This window comes from Cornus florida, unplaced genomic scaffold (genome assembly GCF_030987335.1).
Source record: "Cornus florida cultivar Cherokee Brave unplaced genomic scaffold, ASM3098733v1 CherokeeBrave_3.0.0_Hap2_Chr10, whole genome shotgun sequence".
NCBI lineage: Eukaryota > Viridiplantae > Streptophyta > Magnoliopsida > Cornales > Cornaceae > Cornus > Cornus florida.
The window spans coordinates 43,535,565-43,541,377 of NW_026775580.1; positions in this window are offsets into that span (position 1 = coordinate 43,535,565).

Sequence of the window (5,813 nt, forward strand, 5' to 3'; positions counted from 1 at the left end):
CCGGGTCCTTATTTTTTGATTTATAAATGAAAATAAACACTGTAAAACCAAATCGAAAGAAGTTAGCCTTTTGATTAAAAAAGAATAAATATAAGTTAGATGCAATATGTATCGATCTCTTTTTCACCTGCTTCTCTTGGTTGCAATAACACAATTCTACATTTTATATGATGATTGGAAAAGTAATGATATTCAGAATGAAGAGTTTGTTTGAATGAAATGAGGCAATCGAAAGCTCTTAATTCATTAGAAACACTCAATTGAATGTCACATCACTATGAAAAATCTCCAGCTTCTATTTTGTTCAAACTCTTTTGCCTTAATAGTCATTTTCCTTATTATAATATAAGAATGAGATTAGATTTTTTTGGTTAAGTGGAGGGTCCAATAACTTCCATCTTATCCATTAGATCAATTTGGAGCAGTAAGTAGCCATAGAAGTGCTAGTACTCCACACACAACTTATTATATTCTTGCAAACATCTTGATGGAGTGTGTGTATATGTGGTGCTTCAAATAATTTTATCAGAAAACATCTTGATGGATTGTGTGTGTGTGTGGTGCTTCAAATAATTTTGTCACTAAATAAGCTTCTGTTAGACTACAAAAGTTCATCCTATTGAAAAGCTAGATACCTCCGAGTAGTATGGTGTCTTAAGATTAATAGAGTCAATAATAACTATGTTGATAGAACATTGTGTCCATGCATCTGAACACACACACACACACACACATACATATATATATATATTAACCCCAAGAAAATATAATATTAGTTTGTCTTGTGTCTGCATAATTCCGGCTTAATATGGTGTTTTCTGCTTCTAATGGCAAGTTTGGTGAAACCAGCCATTACTACAAGCTGCCCACAAAGTTAGAAAACTTAAAAGGATATTGTTTTCATAAGGGCTTTAAATATTTATTCTGTCCATTTGGGTTTTTTTTTTTTTTTTTTTTTTTTTTTTTTTTTTTTTTTTTTTGTCATTGTCTACTTGAAATTTTATTATTACTATAAATTAATGACCTCCACACCCATATATGTTCTAGAGGAAAAGTAATGGTATGGCTGTTTTCCTTGTTACAAATTGTATCATACTAATTATTTTCATTTGACAGTTGGTGGCACACTGTAGAAAATTTGAAAATATTAAGTTCTCATCATCTAGCACTGAGCAATTTTTTTGGGAATTTCATGCAAAACAAATAATAAACACAAATTTAAAAGCTTGACCTATGCATGCAGAACGGAAGTATCAAAAGCTCTCACTACAGCACCATCCACTACCCAACAACTATTCAGGAGATCTCATGCAAAAAAACAAAAAAAAATGCTTGACCTATGCATAAACATGCATTACATACAAACCTAGAAAGAGCCTAAACAAGAAACCTGGACCAAATTATCTTCGTTTCGAATGTGCTCGTAGTAGGCTGATTTAGAAGGTTTCACCTGTTCGTCTGGATGTAAAAAAAAAAAATTCGTTTTGGGTTTTTTGACACATTGTGGCTGAAGGCATTAGAACTTGGAGGAAATGATGGTGATAGAGATTTGCGGCGGGCTGTCTTTGCTATACATGTTGGTACATATGGAAGGCACACAAAGACTATATCTTATGATTGGGAAATTACAAAAATGGCAGTGAAGTTCCAACAACCTTGCCTCTACGATGATTGATCATGACCGTTGGAAATCTCCAGCGGTGGTGCGAATTGGTTGGATGGCTCCACCTTTGGGTTATTTAAGTGCAGCGTTGATGCCGCTTTCAGGCCATGCGGTAAAGCAACAGGTGGAGTTTTGATTGTGCGTAATAATGGTGGTCACATTTTGAGAGCAACATGCCCTCTAGAGTTTACAGCTGATGCAACAGTTGCAGAGGCAGCCACTCTCCAAAAGCTCTTCAACATTAACGTTAGCCATCTTGCTTGATTTCACCGCAACATCTTGTTCGTGATCGGTTTTCAGTGCATACCCATGAACAAATAAGAGAGCGAGAATAAAGAGAACAAGAATGCCATGAAGATTAATTTAATTCTTCTTTAGTGGCTCTTGCCAAACGACTCTGTTTTTTTCTCCTCCCACTTTATCTCTATCTATACTTTTAATAAGGTGCTCGCCGGACTGGCAACAATACCTAAATAAAGAATATGCCCCTATGTGTAATACGTTTATAATTGAATTTATTGTCTCATACAAATACATTATGTTGGATCGATCTGAAATCTGCTAAATTTTAACTTTTGAGATTATTTGAAAAGTGAATTTGGATCCTCAATTGTAACAGGTCATATGCTCATGCTATAAGGTGTTTTGTGTATTATGTCCAAAACTAATTCTCACGTTGTTGTTTCATAAACCGTTACAAATTTTGACCCGAAACGACGTTTACTCCAAAAACGGTGGTACGATAATAAAAAAATAATTTAAACAAGAGAATTGATTATTCAAATTTTCATTTTTCTTTTTATTCTCTCGTCCCATGATTGTTGAAGTCTATCTATCTAATCATTTTTGATGAACACATCCTCAATCCCTAAGTTACTCACACACTGTCTTTGTATATTTTTCAACAGCAAACACGCTCTCGGGGGTCATTTATTGGAGGAAAGATATCAAAGATTGTGTTGTGCGAAACCTTTAGATTCAGGATGTGATCTCACTTTATTTCTTTCATTAAATTGAATTTGGTTTTATAATCTCATGATGATGTCTTAAAGTTCTACAAAATAAATCTTAGTTTCAACAATTTAAATTAATCCAAAATTCAATATTCGTAATACAATGTTTTTTTTTAAAAAAAATCAAAAATAAAAAATAAGACCATCACTTCATTTTATAAAAATAATTGAACACATAAATATTATCTAAACACATTATTTTTATATGGTAAGAAAGGAAGGGATCGTGTTGGATTTTGATTTTCCTGGTGCAGCTATTGGCTTCTCTATTGTTTGCCTTGGGAAATATATATATACACACACTAATATTACCAACACAAATTTTTTTTTTTCTTCATATTTTAACACACTCAATTCCTCTTTTCAGTTTATTATTTCAAAAACACTTAATTCTTGATTCAGAATTCAACACACATAATTATGTACGATTAAATATACTTATTTTCAAACAACATTATGAAGTAAACACACTTTTATTCAATACATTTAATTATAGAATTAAGCACACTTAATTCTATAATTACTGCAACATGAAGAATAGTTTTGCCCTCCTTTTATAAATACAGCTTTTGGAATATGCGTCGTCTTATCATTAATTACCATGTTCCTGAAAATGAGGATTTTGATTTGCAATATTTTGACGTGCAAATATTGCCGCCCCCCCCACATTGCCATGTTCCTGAGAATGAGGATTTTGATTTGCAATATTTTGACGTGCAGATATTGCCGCCGCCCCCACATTGCCATGTTCCTGAGGATGAGGATTTTGATTTGCAATATTTTGACGTGCAAATATTGCCGCCGCCCCCACATTGCCATGTCCCTGAGGTTGCGGATTTGTATTTGCATGACTTGCTGCGTATATTGCCGCAGCCCTATCAGGTCCTAGTGCGGACCCATGGACAAATAAGAGAACGAGAACAAACAAGACTCTGAACAAGACCGCCATGAAGATTAATTAATTCTTCCCTAGAGGCTCTTGCCAAATCCACTCTGTTTTTTTCTGCTCCCTCTTTGTCTCAATTTATACTTGCATAAGATGCTTATAGGGTCTGCCAACAATGCCTATATAAAGAAACTACTCCTAAATTAATGTTTATTCTCCACAATACATGCCAAAATAATAGTGCATGTTAATATGCGTATGGTTGAATTTGATACCTATGTCAAAGTCAATCACATGATTCATAACATTTATTATACATGTTAATACGAGTATGGTTGGATAATTATATAACCATATGTACTATTTGATTGGATTTGAATTCTTTCTTAGCTTTCCCAATGATGATTAGGTAATTATCTAACTATACTATTTAATTGGATTTGAGTTCTTTTTAGTTTTGGCAATTTAATTTCTTCGAGTAGATGATGGATTATTTTGGTATTGGAAAATGATTTGTAAATGGAAATAACACCATAAAACCAAATCAAATTACATATTACATTATATACAATATCAAAGTGCATAAAAGACCACAACAGGTTAACATAGTCAAACGAAATGAGTTCAAAGCCCCTTAGGTGAGTTCATAGTTAGCGTTGTGGACCATCTTTTACCGTCCCTTCTTTATATGAAAATGTTAGCTAGAAGCCCAGTAGAGAGTGGTTATGTAACGCCCCAAATTCGGGGGTCCAAATCGCTAACCGGATCTTTACCCTTTTGATTTATAAATGGAAATAAACATGTTAAAACCAAATCGAAAGAAGTTAGCCTTTTGATTAAAAAAATAAAAAAAATAAATAGTTAGGTGTAATATGTTTCGATATCTTTTTCACCTGCTTCTCTTGGTTGCAATAATTACAATTCTACATTTTATATGATGATTGGAAAAGTAATGATATTCAGAATAAAGAGTTTGTTGGAATGAAATGGGGCAATCGAAAGCTCTCAATTCATTAGAAACACTCAATTGAATGTCACATCACTATGAAAAATCTCCTGCTTCTATTTTGTTAAAACTCTTTTGCCTTAAAAGTCATTTTCCTTATTGTAATACAAGAATGAGATTAGATTTTTTTTAGTTAAGTGGAGGGGTCCAACAACTTCCGTCTTATCCATTAGATCAATTTGGAGCAGTAAGTAGCCATAGAAGTGCTAGTACTCCACCCACAACAACTTAGTATATTCTTCAAAACATCTTGATGGAGTGTGTGTGTGTGGTGCTTCAAATAATTTTATCAGAAAACATCTTGATGGAGTTTGTGTGTGTGTGGTGCTTTAAGTAATTTTATCACTAAATAAGCTTCTGTTAGACTACAAAAGTTCATCCTACTGAAAAGCTAGATACCTCCGAGTAGTATGGTGTCCTAAGTTTCATAGAGCCAATAATAACTATGTTGATAGAACATCGTGTCCATGCATCTGAACACATTTTTTTTTTTTTTGAATAAAAGATGTATATATATATATATATATATATTAACCCCAAGAATATATAATATTAGTTTGTCTTGTGTCTGCATAATTCCAGCTTAATCTGGTGTTTTCTGCTTCTAATGGCAAGTTAATTTGGTGAAATCAACCATTAGTACAAGCTGCCCACAAAATTGGAAAACTTAAAAGGATATTGTTTTCATAAGGGCTTTAAATGTTTATTCTGTCCATTTGGGTTTTTTCATTTTTTTTTTTTTTTTTTTTTTTTTTTTTGTCATTGTCTACTTGAAATTTTATTATTACTATAAATTAATGACCTCCACACCCATACACATTATAGTGGAAAAGTAATGGTAGGGTTGTTTTCCTTGTTACAAATTGTATCATACTAATTATTTTCTTTTGACAGTTGGTGGCACACTGTAGAAAATTTGAAAATATTAAGTTCTTATTATTTATCACTGAGCAACTTTTTTGGAAATTTCATGCAAAACAAATAAAAAGCACAAATTTAAAAACTTGACCTGTGCATGAAGAACGGAAGTATCAAAAGCTCTCACTACAGCACTATCCACTACCCAACAACTATTTAGTAGATCTCATGCAAAAAAAAATAAATGAAGATAAAAGATTGACCTATGCATAAACATGCATTACATACAAACTTGGAAAGAGCCTAAACAAGAAACCTAAACCAAATTATCTTCATTTCGAATGTGCTCATAGTAGGCTGATTTAGAAGGTTTCACCTGTTCGTCTC